This window comes from Argiope bruennichi, chromosome 1 (genome assembly GCF_947563725.1).
Source record: "Argiope bruennichi chromosome 1, qqArgBrue1.1, whole genome shotgun sequence".
NCBI lineage: Eukaryota > Metazoa > Arthropoda > Arachnida > Araneae > Araneidae > Argiope > Argiope bruennichi.
The window spans coordinates 62,612,981-62,627,575 of record NC_079151.1 but is presented as its reverse complement, the minus strand read 5'-3'; the positions used below and the strand labels follow the sequence as shown (position 1 = coordinate 62,627,575).

Genomic DNA, 14,595 nt, shown 5'->3' with positions numbered 1-14,595 from the left:
ATTATCGTAAATTCCCGAAAATTAATTTGCACAGTAGAAGCTGACACAAGGAAAAAATATTATAATAGCAATATCTAATTATAAAAAACGAAACCTAACTATTTTCATAGAATGCCTTTACAATAATGAATAGTATGTATTGCAAACGGAAATAATGGTGGAAGCGACAGAACGAAAGTAAATTAAATGTCATAGGGGGTAATGCAGATGACAGTTCAGTTTACTGGAAAGGGCAACTAGGAAGGTATTACCAGGAGAGAAGAATTTAGATTTCTATTGGCAGTCATTTAGCTTATAGTGTTTTTAAAATATTCATGCAAAAAAAAATGGAGGGGGAAAATCTCTGTTGCAGGCTTTGAATGAAAACTATACATAAAAAAATCTACAATTTTAATTTAATCATTTTCTGAATTTCATTTACTTAACTTGCAACCTTTCATATTATCGTCTTTTAATACATACAGAGAGCCCTATCCCTATCCCAGATATGAACCAAAATTTTAACAGTTCTACAATTTTGCTATTATGACAGCATATTAATTTCATTCAACATATATGTTCTATTATTAAAAGATTGTCTAAACAAACAGATATACATAATTAAAATTGTTTTTTTTTTTTTTTGAGGGGGAAGAGGAAGTAGAGAGCAGATTCGTCAAAATTTGGAGATCATAGTTTGACGATTAGAAAACTCTTTACTTTTTATACTTATATACTCTTTACCTTCATACTTTAAGTAAAAATTGATGGGAAAATTCTATTTTTAAGAACTGCTCAGTTATAATAGTATTGTAATTCAATTTATATATTTAATTAACAAAATTAGGGGGGAAGTAGCTATTGAAAATAACATGTCTAATATAAAATTCGATTTTACGATTCAATTCTCCAATATAAGGTTCTTCTACAATTAAATAAAAGTTATTGGCACCCTTAAAAATATTAGATTTAAGAAAACAAAAAACGACATTAAACAGGAAATCTGCCCACATGAATGCCCCCAGCCAAATACAATGCAACAAAAATCTCAGACTATTCTGCTTCTCTTTAATTTTTTTTTTAGTAAAATTTTTTTAAAGAAGCAGAGTGGTGTTACGTTTTTCTATTAAAGCTCATTAAATAACATTAAAACAATTGCCTTTCATTGATAATTAATGCTCTTTTTATAATTTTCCGTACACAGTAAACCTTTGTTGCGATTATCGGCGAATTGTTAAAGGAATAAATAATAAAAGATTTCAAGGCGCCCCGAATGTACCGAAATATGCCATGCCCCACGTTATTTTTATCGCGGCGTTTCAGTACTACATTCTTGGAATAAAAATAATTGTCACCTATAAAAAATGATATATCGAAAGAAATCTCTATTCCATTCCTGTTATTTTTCAGTTCCAGAAATCGAAATTCCTTCTCTCGTAAAAAGTCAACAACAGGGTACAACACTCTCGGTCAGGGGCCACGCCTATTTCTGTGCTCCTGCCTTTTCAGAATTTTTTTTTTTTTTTTTCTCTTGTATCCTTTTATTCATTGCTTTGGGTCATGAACACCGGTGATTAAAATCGCCGAACGGAACAGTTCTGAAAAGACTCATCGCTTCACATAATGAGAAAAAAATGGAGGAAAGATACGGCTGAGCAAAAAGGGCTCGAGTAAATTAGCTGCAAAAGGCTAAGATTACTAATGTGAAAGAATTCAACTGAAACTTCGAAAGAAATTAGCTTTTAGAAATTCCCATGTTTAGTTTCACTGTAATTAACGCGAAATGCAGAACAAAACAGCGAAAGTTTACCGAAAATAAAACAGCCGAACATCTGCATTTGCTTTCCGAGATATTAGATTATATTATTAATTCAAATGAAATTTTGAAGAGAAAAGGATATTAAAAATAATTAAAATATATGAAATTTTCAATATTTCAGCTTAAAATATATTTATTTTAATTTTCAACTATGAACAGAATGAAGGATCTTGTAGCATCGTTTATGAAAAGAGGTTTGGTTTGGTTTTCTGGCACAAGGGCCATAGATTTGGCCATGCTGCGCCAGACTATATGAAAAGAGAAATTATATTTATCCTAATATTCTTATTTATAAAAAAATTATTATTTTTTTTTTATTTAGTCATTTTTAAAATGCATTGTATACTTGAAAATATTTCAAAGATCAAACAGAATTAATTACCTTACAGATCTGTTACTAAGTAAATCTCTAAACTCTTTTGCACAATCATTTGATCTGAATAGAACAACCAACTAAAAGTATAACTGACTTTTTGCTTTATTCATGTACTCATTGTTTTTAACTAATAAATGCAGCTAAAGAAAAAATTTTGAGAAACTGCAATTTTATATCAATATCATCAATGCTGTAAGAAATGATTATAGTGCTTAAGCCATCACTGTTTCATGAAAATAAGAAAGCATGTATATCAAAAATAGCACAAACATTGAAAATGAAATATTTTATCAATTTTTTTTTCAATATTTATTTGTAAGATAAAAATGTTATTTGAACTGTACTCAAAAAATCTGAATACATTTTTCACTTTTTTGAAAACATTTTAAAATTTTCCTTGCATTACATCACACGGAGAAAATACAAAAATTAATAAAGACTGGAAAAGAAAGAAAAAAAAAAGCAATATAAAAATAAACAATATTTAAGCATAAAAAATGCCACTTATATAATTTAAAAAATGGTAAGAATTAAGGTAATTGAATGTAAAAATACATACATGCTTTTAATTAATTATGCAAATTTTTATTCAAAGGAAAAATAGCAAAGAGCAATGCAATTAAAATTTTGAAAAATAAATTTACATTTCAATAATGCGATGAAAAAAATTTGGAATATCAGAAATTATAGATATATTTTACCAAAAATTTATGAAGCTTAATAAGTTGTTCACTAATAATTTCAACATAGTCCTAGAACTAAGAATATAAACTTAAGAACAGATTGGAAAAACTCAACTTTCAAATACAAGCTCAGAAATTTAAAACTCCCTAGAGAGAAAATGACTTGGCAGTTTGCCTAAAATGATAACTCACTGAAATTGCCCCAAATAATGCACTGAAAAGCACCAGACCCAAACAATGTACACTCAAATAACTGCAATAATTGCATTTTACTTATTCAAGAGGGAAAGACTGAATTATCCAATTGGAAATTTATTTAATGCCACAAGAAAGAACAGTGATAACCTTAACTGCTCCTATGGTCTTTATAAATTTTTTCATTTATAACTTCTATCATAAAATATAATATATGAAAAAAAAAGAAAAAAAATCTAGAATAATAAAGATCACAATGGGTTTAAATTTATTACAAAGATACTTTTAATATTATAAAGAATATTGTGCCAATTCCCTATTATATCAATGATAAACAATCATCCTGGCACAGCAAACTGTTTAATTTCAATTCAAAGAATATTTGTTAGACATCTGAATGGATAAGGATTAGCTGGAGCGTAAAAATAAAGTCAATTGAATTTTTATCAAGATACGAATTTCACAAAACATCAATAATTTTATCTATTCAGTATAAAAAAATACAGATAGCTGAATAAATTTAATTGTAACATATATCTATTAACAATTTGCATTGTACATTCTATCACTGCTAGGATCTTATCAGTGTCATCTGGAAAAAGTAATTGACCCGGAGCTTTAGTGATGTCATATATATATTTTGATCAAACTGAATGAAATATTCTCGATACCTTCTGTGCATCATAAATGTGTCTAAACACCCTTTATTGAAGTATTCCATCCTATTTTAAGAATTATTAAGATAGCCCAGTAATAAATAAATAGGAACTGTATCTTTTACAGTTCTCACAATTAAAATGTCAATATGACGAACCACCTGAAAAATATTTTTTTCCCCTGCAATTTTTCAAAATATTACCCAACTTTAAATCATAAAAGGTAACTATTCTGACTATTCTTAACTATTCGAAGCTGGTTTTGTTTTTTATATTACTTCACATGAGAGTTTACATATTTCAAAAACAGTCCACATAGAGATTAAAACAGGAATGATATGGAGACGATATTACTTTTAACAATGATATGCAGAAGCAATATTACTTTTTAAAGTATAGAGTAGAGACAATTATAAACAAAATTCTATGAAATCGCACCTTGAGAATTTGATTGCTAAAATACAATTAAAATTTAGAGCAAATCATCTGTGTTTCTCTCAGTATTAAGTCAACGCTTTTACATATCTTTACCCTATATATCTGCTAAATTTGCACCATAGATTTATCTCACTAGTTTTTTTTTTTTTCCCCTCCTTTGAATTTATAAAAGTAATTTTTACAAGAAAGATTTGCAGATGAACATGTTTTTTCCCCAAGTTTAAACTAGATTATTTATCTAACATTCTAATTACTTTTATAGAAATCAATTATTTGATAAAGCAAATGGAAAATAATACTTTTTACTATCACACACTATACATATTCCATTTTATTAAACTCCAGTTTGTAATATTTGAATAGCTATAAACAAACTTTGGAAATTATAATATATATTCTTTTTGCATTCTTACAAAATTAAAAACATTATGAATTTATTCCAATACCAGAAAATGGTTCTCATTACATTCAAAATGTTGATAAATATTTCATTTCTCCCCCCCCCCCTCCAAAAAAAATTAAGATTTTAAAACTGAAAAGCACTGAGTATAAATAATGCTTTATACACATCTATCGACATAGCTATTTGCAATTGCAGGCAAAAATATTTGAAAAATTTGTGAATTGAATAAAACAAAAGCACAAAATATATCATTTACAAGAAGCATATCAACTACAATATTACAAAGGTCAAACTTCATATTTAATGTCTATTTAAAATATTAATTGATTCTCATGAAAAATAGTTTTAACTCAAAACTATTGATATAAAACATTAACTCAATTAAGTAATTAAATCACAATTAATCCAAAAAAGATAGTAAATATCATATGAGATTTAGACTAAGTTTTCAAGTATCCAAACAGCTTAGAATCAAAAATTAAATGTGTTAAATTTTTATGAAAAATTCAAGTAAGGAAAAAAAAAAATATCAATAATTAGAAAAAGTCTTAAAATTACTGCAATGTTAAAATAGAAATGAAACAATAGGCATTATGGTTTCATTCATAATTTTCAAAGAAATCCCATTTATCTTCAAAATTATTACCCCGTTAAAACCATTCAATTTTAAGGATGTAATTATTAGTTCAAAATTTGTAATCTATCAATACATTTCAAAGATTTTACAAAATTTGATTGTTGGAATAAATATATATCTGGATTACTTTATAATATTTTTATAATTCATCACTGAAGGAAGTAAAAAGTTTAAATGAAGTAAAAAAGTACATTTTTAAGATTTCAACTTTAAATTTTAATATTTCGTACCTGATAAATTATCAAACATTTAATTTTTTTAATAATGCATAAAAAATACTAAACAGAAATTAGCAGCAAACAAGTTCTGTGACATTATTATACAAAATATAAAATTGCTCATTTAGAAAAAATTTGTAGATGGCAAAAATACTAGGTGCTACTATTTAAAAGAAATGTGTTATTCTCATATTAAAAATAAAATTAAAATATTTAGCAAAATATTATATCTAATATTTAAATGAAAGAAATATTTTCTACCTTAAATAATATTTGTAGATACAGTACAGAAAAAAAAAAATTTTAAATCTAAATATAAAAGATTTTTATAATTTTTATGAGTTTATAATAGTAAATAAAATGTAAGTAGTAGTAATTTTTTTATTGTAATTTCTTAATTTTTTTTTCTAAGCAAGGAAATAAAATAAAAAAAATTACTTTTTTACCCAAATCTATACATTCTTTGGCAATTTTAAAATAAGCTTTTTTGAAAAAGTATAGAATAATTTCAAATACAAAAAGATGATTGCAAGTTTGAATGGGCTCCACAATTAAGATTTTATAAAGGTTATTTCAAAATTAATTAATTTTGTAAATATACTGTAAATAGATAATAGTTAGTTTCCAATTTTATTAAATGGAAAGAAAATGTGTATTATTTAATTATTTTATTCATATAAATAGAATCGGTTACTATAGTTTATTCTTCAATATTCAATAAACTTACAAAAACAATACCAGTTTTATTAAATTATCAATTTAGATTTTCAGTAATTTTAAAGCATTCAATTCAAATGTTTAATTTTCCATTCCCATTTTTTTGCAAATAAATTTAATGAAAATTTAAAAATGTTCAAGACAGCTTAGTTGAAAAATATTTCTATTAAACAATACAACTTTAGCAGAAATCATATGGCTTATGCATATTATATATGGGTGTGTATTATTACATGGACTGGAAATTGATTACAATATAAATATTAAAGAAAATCCGTATTTATGTAAGAATTTATACATAATTGGAATCATAAAAAATGAGAATTCATGAATAAGAACTGTAAATGGTCGAATTCTGATGATTTTATTAATACTCTTCCACAATATTATATATAGACGTTGGTAGTACAAATCTTCACAAAAAAGGATTAATATCATCTTTGATGCATTATTAAAATCTTGTGTAGATATTTATTTATCTCAATAGAAAACTTTAATATCTGTTAATATATCAGATATCACTTTTATTTTTAAAAATCCCAAATTTGCGGAATTATGATTTCCTTAATGTTTACAAATATAAAACTCTATGAATCTATAAAATCAGCATTTTTCCTAATAAAAAATATAAGTTTTCAGGATTGTAAGATGCATATCTTATCAACAAAAATTTGCAGTGCGGACTACTCATAAAACGGGCCCACCAGATAGGCGCAAATTTTTTTTTCAGCTGAACATATTTACATTTAAAGGGGGTGTGGCATGTCGTCTGCTCTTCATGCACCCGCCATTTTATCGCTTAAATACACTACGGTCAGCGAGATATTAAAAGCACTGTAAGAAAAATTTTCATCCGATCAATTTCTCTCAACTTTTTTGCATGTTCCTTTAAGTCCAATAAAAACAACACACCCTATCCCCTTAGTACACGTACCAAACATGGCGCAACTAAGCCTATTGAAATCTCAGGTAAAAAACGCGCCACGGCTTACATAAAATTAGCACTTACCGGAAGATAGAATGGTCAAGATGTACTTAAATAACAGAGAATGAACTATCCAGAGACTGAAATTTCTTGGTAAAACAGAATAAAATTCCAAAATATTTAACGTAAATTAAATTTCATACCTCAGGACACCCGCGCTACACACCATACATTTGAAAGCTGTTTTATGGTTGCCGTAAGACGGGTGATCGTTTTGTCGCCAACGATCAGCTGCCATGAAAATGAAACTGGAATAAAGAAAGTTCAATTTGATTCTGGATCAACTGAAGGACAGCGATCTTTTGTACGTTAAATGTGGCGCCAAATTTAATAACCGGTTTATAATTTCTTGAAGACTTCGTTGTAAATAAATTGCATATTAAGTAACGTCTTTTGAAAATTTTTCTTTTGCTCCTGACCGAACCTGTGCTAGCAAGATTAAATCGCCAATTTTGAATTAGTAAAGATTTATCACCATTCTTATCGCAAAAGATCATGTAACAAATGGACTTGTATGAATATTTTAATTATTTCTTTTTGATAAGTTTTTTGCTGCATTTTAACATTTATGTTATGTTAGAAAAATAAAATATCGATGAAATTATTTCACTTTTTACTTCAAATATGTCGCCAAATATGAAGAAATAGGTGAAGAAAAATAATGTTCTTGCTAAATCACTGTGAGGCAGCGCATTGAGCGTGTATATAGTAAATGCGAATTAACTTTTCCAAGTACAGTATTTATAGTAACACAGTATTTTTCTTAATATTATATACACAATACTTAAAAAAAAAATTTCTTTCCCAATCTTTACTTGCTAACAGTTACATTTTTCATTGTTTTTGTGGTACCTGAAATATTTTTTGTATTCACTATACACTTCAATAAAAACTAGACTTTCTAATAGTTAAAAATAACAAGAAATTCAGCCAGCAATTTTACACCTAACCAAAGAATATTTCCCAAAATATCACAGAAATAATACAATATCTCCTACTCCACAATTAATTCAAAATGATGCTAAAAAGTTTTGCTAAAACTCATTTTTTTATATACATTTCTGCTTTAATGCTAAAAAGGAATCGTTTGGATAGTAATGTAATAAAATACGAAGTAGTTTTATGAGTTCAGAGGCAAAATTAATATAATTCATAAATTTATTTGTCGAGAAAAGCATTATCAAACTGAAATTTCTAACAAGAAGAATTTCAAAGCAACACAAAAAAAGATACTAAAAAAGTGTATTCGAAATACAAAATAAGAATTATAGCTTGCCCTGAATTTACCAGGAAACGAGCAGCAAATGCATATCTTTAAAAAAAATACTCACTTTAAAGAACAAATACTTTTTTTAAGACCATGTTCATTCTGCATAACAATATGAAATTTGAATTAAAGCTCTTTCAGTTCTGCAATGGAGACATCAAAAGCAATTTCTTATATTGAATAATTTATAACTAACTACCCATGTATTACGCTGTTCTTCAAAGAGATTTATAGATTGGCAAAGTCTCAGTTTTAGCGAATCGGAAGCCAGAAATAATTCTCCATCAAAGATCCTCCGTATATGGAGATTCTATACATGTCAAACCCATCATGGATCAAACGTCTTCAGATTATGGCATGGAAATCCGGAGAGAAGTTCCGACTAAGGCATCGTCCTCGTCATTTGACCACAATTTGGAAATTGTGAGTTTATACTAAAGTAGTCCTCGTGTAGCATGGAAAGGGGACGTTGATCTGAATAAACCAAGTGAAACCTGCAAGATGAGTAATGGGTATCAAAATTAAATTGATGTAGTCAGAAATGTCTAGAGAAGGCGAGATTAATTTTTAAGAGGGAGGGGGGGGGTCAAATACGAGTGCAAGAAGGATAAAATATCGTTGAATTTATTTCAATTTTTACATCAAATATGAAGAAATAGGTGAAGAAAAATAATGTTCTTGCTAACTCACTGTGAGGCAGTGCATTGAGCGTGTATATAGTGAATACGAATTAACTTTACCAAGTACAGTATTTATAGTAACACAGTATTTTTCTTAGGACACCATCTCAAAACAGTAGAAAAATCTTCATATCTTATAATATCAGATAGTGATTCTATCGAATGCACAATATTTTCCTTAACGTTTTCATCATAAGAACACCTTTTCTTAATATCAGCTAAGTTATTAAAGTGACTCGCACAAAAGACCATTGCTTTTCTTCATTCCTCTTATTATATGGGCACCATATCATATTATAAACCGAGATACTGATCCTTTCCCTTCGCTCCTCTACTTAACAAGGATGCCATATCCCAATAAAAGACAAATCGTCGCCAGGGGTGCCATATGAGATATGTTTTCTTAATCTTAAAATATTAGATAAATTATTAACGGATTTGTATCGCTTTTTAAGCCATATAGAATAACAACAGAGGGGGGGGGTAAGCATAATATGCCTTTATTAGGCACGCTTTGAATCTGAGTCATTTAAAAATGAATTGAAGTTAAATGCTATTAATATGAAATCCTTGTTGTTTTGGTAATAATGAAATAGATCTAAAATAATTCTTTAAAAATTCTTTCCATGGCACAGATAATGGTATAAAAGTTTCTAAAATTAAACCAATAGCAATGGTCTCACCGAAAATTTTCTCGCATGTTCACTAATATAGGTGTTATGCTCTTCTCCCTCCCGTAACATAAAATTATAGACCTTGGACAAGATCGTGAATACAACAAATACTCAGATATTTATTTTCAGGGTTTTTTTGTGCTTAGTAGAGCAGTAAAGAAGAATAAATTTCAACGTCCTATTAAAATCAAAATTTGACAAATTACTCCAATTTTAGTAACAAGATCACCTATCGAGTTTCATTTATGTAAGTCATTTTTGTCATTTTCACACCAAGTATACATCAAATATTATTAATTGTTGTGTTTTTTAGTTATCTTGTTCCATCATGCGGATAGACAATTTATCCATTGAAGGGTTTAGCACAAGGCACAAATCCGTGACCCTGAAGTTGAGAAACATACCACATTTCATTCATCCAGCTCGTGTCATTTTTCAATTATAGTGTCCATACGTAAATAGAGAGAGACACAGAGGATAGTTTTTTCAAATTTTACAAGATCTGAAAATTGCAGTTTTGAAGCCAAAATTTTTGATGATGGCAATACTTTCTCTTTCCATGAGAAAGAATTTAAAAAAAGCAATTTCCATGCACGTATAAGTATCAAAATTATTTTAAAAACTAAAATTATCCCGGGGAATTGTGCTGGAGAATCAAAATTCATTTTTTTATAAGGCTCCATTATTTTATTCATCGAAATAATGTTTATAACAATAAAAGTAGATTTTAAATTGTTAAATGTGACGCTATGATAAATCGTATTTAAGAAAACAGTAGCCTGCCATATTTTTTTGGTGTTGTTATTGCTTTTTTTTTAAACATAACAAAATTAATCCGAACACAAATAGAAATGGATTTTAAGATAAAATAAACTAGTATTTTAAAATGACAACATACTTTATGCAATTCCAATTTTTGATAAAATTAAAACAAATCATTATCAGAAAACTTTTGTTTATTCTTCTTATATGGAAATTCTAGTAGAAGTCAGAGCTAACATGTTGCTAGGAAAAGTTTAAACAAATCTCGAAGGAAAACTGATGAACCACAAAAAATGTTTGAACAAACTTAAGAAAAAAGGAAGAATAATTTCAAACATTGACTTAATAAAAGAGAGAGAGAGAACAGAGAGTAATTGTAAAGTCCTCCATTGAAGCATAACAAACAGTACACGGAAAGGATGATGCAGGTAAATAAAAGGCTGATATAAAAAAAAGAGTAAAACTATCTCCGAGCAATATTTAAAGTCTGGATGTTTTTTTAAGCTGTTATTATTTTATTCTCTTTGCATTTAGATCCAGAGTTTTAATTGGAATAAGAGTATATTCTTGCCTCACTGATAAAAAAAATGCAACTATTTAATAAAATTTTAAAAGAAATTTTCTTGGTCATTAATATTTTGAGAACTAAAGTGGTGGTAATTCTGTTTTCAAAGGTTATACGCCAATTTAATTTTGAAATCAGTTGCATATTTTGCAGTAATTGCTGATGATAATTTTGAAGTCAAGCTCTTTTAACTTCCGTACACTACTATTGCTGAAAGATAGTAGCATTGCAAATATTGTGGGATAATAAATTTGAAAGTGACCTTTACTTGTAAAATTTTTTAATTACTCTAACTTTTTTAATAAAATTTATTCATAGATAAGTGGAGAAATAAAAAAAAGGTGAGCATATTCTGAAAGTTCATTTGGCATTACGTTTGTATGTCTTGAGGGAGAAGAAAAAGGCGTATTGTCATTACAGAGGAAAGGGAATATCGGGTATTATGATTAGTTATGTTTGTCGTATGATAGTTATGTCGCATGAATTAAATTCATTGTAGTGAAAAAGAATGAAACCATTTTCTATACATAAATTATTTAACTAATAAAAGACTTTTTGTAAAAGAATTAGTCCTTGTCCCTTTGATACGATATAATGAAGGAGCAAGAAAGGCAAGGAGTTTATAGGGTCAGACTTTTGCTTATCGGACTAATTTCTTCTAGTTTAGGAGAAATTAGTCCGATAAGCAAAGGACTAATTTTTCTTAGCCCTGCATTTAAGGAACTCTCAACAGAGTGCTCTTACATCAAATAAGTGGTGAAAATGGGTTAGAAAGGTAGTGTATATGCTTTAGACACCAGTGAGGGGATAATTGAGTTTAAGAATTAAAGGGCTGCTTTTTTCTTACTTCCTAATATACAAAATATACTAAATAAAAATATTATAAATCATTAGAAAATTCAACCTCGATTTTTCCCACCGAAACTCCATATGTTAGATCTCTCTATATCCGAAAAAAAAAAGTTTTTGAAATTCGTAGTAATTCGAATGCAACGATCTAGAAAAAAAATCAGATCTTAAATTCAGCTTATGGTTTTATCAGTAGAATCGTAGATCTTAATTCGAATTTTGAACCAACCCTTTTAAAGGATTGACTATCTGCTAGTCTATCTGTTCATGGGTATGTGAAAAATTGACTCCTAATTGAATACAACCACGTTTGTCTTCACTGTAATATTTCGAAGTAAATAATATGGCATATTACATGAGAATGCCAGAAATTTGAAAGAAAAACCTTTTTCCCCTCTTTAATTCCAAATCTTTGAATTTTTTAAAACTGAGACCTATCTATAAGGTCCCGCACCTCCTAAAGCAAATCTTGGACATTTATATGCCTGGGCGCCAGTCTTAACAGTTGGCATAGAGACAAAATGTAAGTAAATTTATGTGATTTTTTAAAGCCAAATATAGTGTTTGACTTTAAAAAAAAACATTCAAATTTGTTTAATCACTGATGATAGTTGAGGCATAGGCGGATTTTGGAACAGATAGACAAGGCAGCTGCCTAGAATCACTAAATTGAGGAAAGACCGCTTGCAGGTCGGTTAAGAAAATATCAGTAGACTAGTTGCAAAATACATCAATTTCTTAAAAAATACAATTCTTAAATTTTATTAATTATAAAATATTAGAATATTAAATACTATACTTTGTTAAGTACATCTGGTCAAGTTTCTGTCTGTTTCACCAAATTCATTTAGTTATTATCTATTCTAATAATAAAGATTATCTATTCTAATAATATGTGTGTGTGTGTGTGTGTGTGTGTGTGTGTGTGTGTGTGTGTGTGTGTGTGTGTGTGTGTGTGTGTGTGTGTGTGTGTTTTCTGTTTAATTTCCAACAATATATCATATTGTTGACCTAAAATTCAAACCATTTTCATTGTGCCATCAAATATTTAATCGCAAGATTTTCACCTAATGTTGAAAGCTAAGTAAGAAGGGTTCTGTTTAATATCTGTGGAATTTACAAAACAAATAAAAAAGTTAATTTGAAATAGCACGAAAGATAAAGGAAAGATGAATCGGACAATTGCGCTTTTAATACAGTTATAAAGCTGTGGGATTGGTCTCCATTAGGAAAGTTCATGAACATAATGAAAAGAAAATATACATGATTATTAAAACAATGTTTTAATGACCGGGAATTTCATAAAATCATAGACATGAAGTTATATTTAAACGATTTATCTGAATTCAAATATAACTAATACTGCTGGCGAACCGGCTGGTCGCCTTAGGCGATTAGTAAGCAAATAATTGAAAAGATACATTTTGTCAAAGGGTTGCACCTTGTTTAGGTTGCACAATTTATGCGGGAAGGGGAGATAATGCGTTTATTAGAGAGTACGCGGGAAAGTTTGGGAGATAACACTCCTGCTGCTTTCAATCTCAGTTGTCTCCGTAGATAATAGAAGAAAAAAAAATGTTTGCACAATTTCAAGGGAATCCAATTCAACACATAGGAAGAAAAAGGGGGAAAGACGCATCTAATAAATATCAAATGCTTCCGTAGATTGTAGAAAAAAAATATTCATATAAATTCAAGGGAATCCAATTATACACATATGAAGAAAAAAAGTTGAGAGACATCAAATAATGAAAAAGAAATGCATGTAAAAGTCGCTACATGGTAAATTTTTATAAAATGCCTTAAATAAAAAAAATTATTTCGTTCATACTTTTCTCTTTTTAACAGAATAAAATTTGAATTCTTATTACGAAAATTCTTATTCTTTTTTATTCAATACAGGCTGCGGGATCGAACTATTTTTAATTTCTAAAATTATTCCATTTGCTGTCATGTTTTTAAAAAGTTTATTCTACCATTCTTATCAAATTATTGGTTTTTTTTTTCCATAACGACTTATTGTCTTTTTCATTCTATGTAAAAAAAAAAAAAAAAAATTGCACATTATTCTTTTAGTTTCTAAAAAGATCATCTCTGTAGCCTTTTTTGCTTGGTTGTTTGTTTATGCCAAAGAATCATACTCATAATTTGCCCTTTTTCTAAGAAAATAAATAAATAAAAGAATTTTTGCACTCATTGAGTTAAAAATTGCTGAAAGCCTCTCTCCCCCCCTCCCCCCACAGTTTCTTACTTAAAATGTTGCAATGACCCAAATAATTATTTCGAAGTTGTATCATCTGTAGAAATCGGAGAATGCGTCAGCATTTCACACCCTTATTTTTGAACTTGCAGCAGGATAACGTTGTGGCAGGATCTCTTTTTTCGAGAAATTACACTCTTTCTGTTAACGAATCACTTAATTAGCGGTTTCACGAAAAGATTGACTGTGCATGTTACGTAGCAACAAACCACATGCTGTTTTACGTCTCTCATTTCTTTTTCCTTCTGTAAGATGCGAATGGTAGTGTTTTGAGCGGATGAACAAGGGAATATTGATGACTCGGACGTCATTACAACTGCAGCATTTAAATCCTTTTTTGAAATGAAATATCATGGTGGGGTGAAAAAAAAAATATGCAATATTCCGGGCGCCATCTATATTTATTGAACTATTGGTGACGGCTTGGAACAA

General features: G+C 28.5%; 1 protein-coding gene across 2 annotated transcripts in view; it reads right to left on the bottom strand.

Annotated features, from left to right (window-relative positions):
- The window catches only part of LOC129962593 (band 4.1-like protein 3), an 83,374-nt gene extending 76,005 nt beyond the window's left edge, over positions 1-7,369 (bottom strand). The window contains exon 1 of one of the 2 annotated variants that reach the window (XM_056076427.1): positions 7,250-7,369. The gene's annotated coding sequence lies outside the window, so the exon portion shown is untranslated. Of the gene's footprint in view, positions 1-7,130 lie in introns of both variants that reach the window. The other variant, XM_056076419.1, reaches the window with a different exon arrangement.
- Between the last annotated feature and the right edge of the window lie 7,226 nt (positions 7,370-14,595).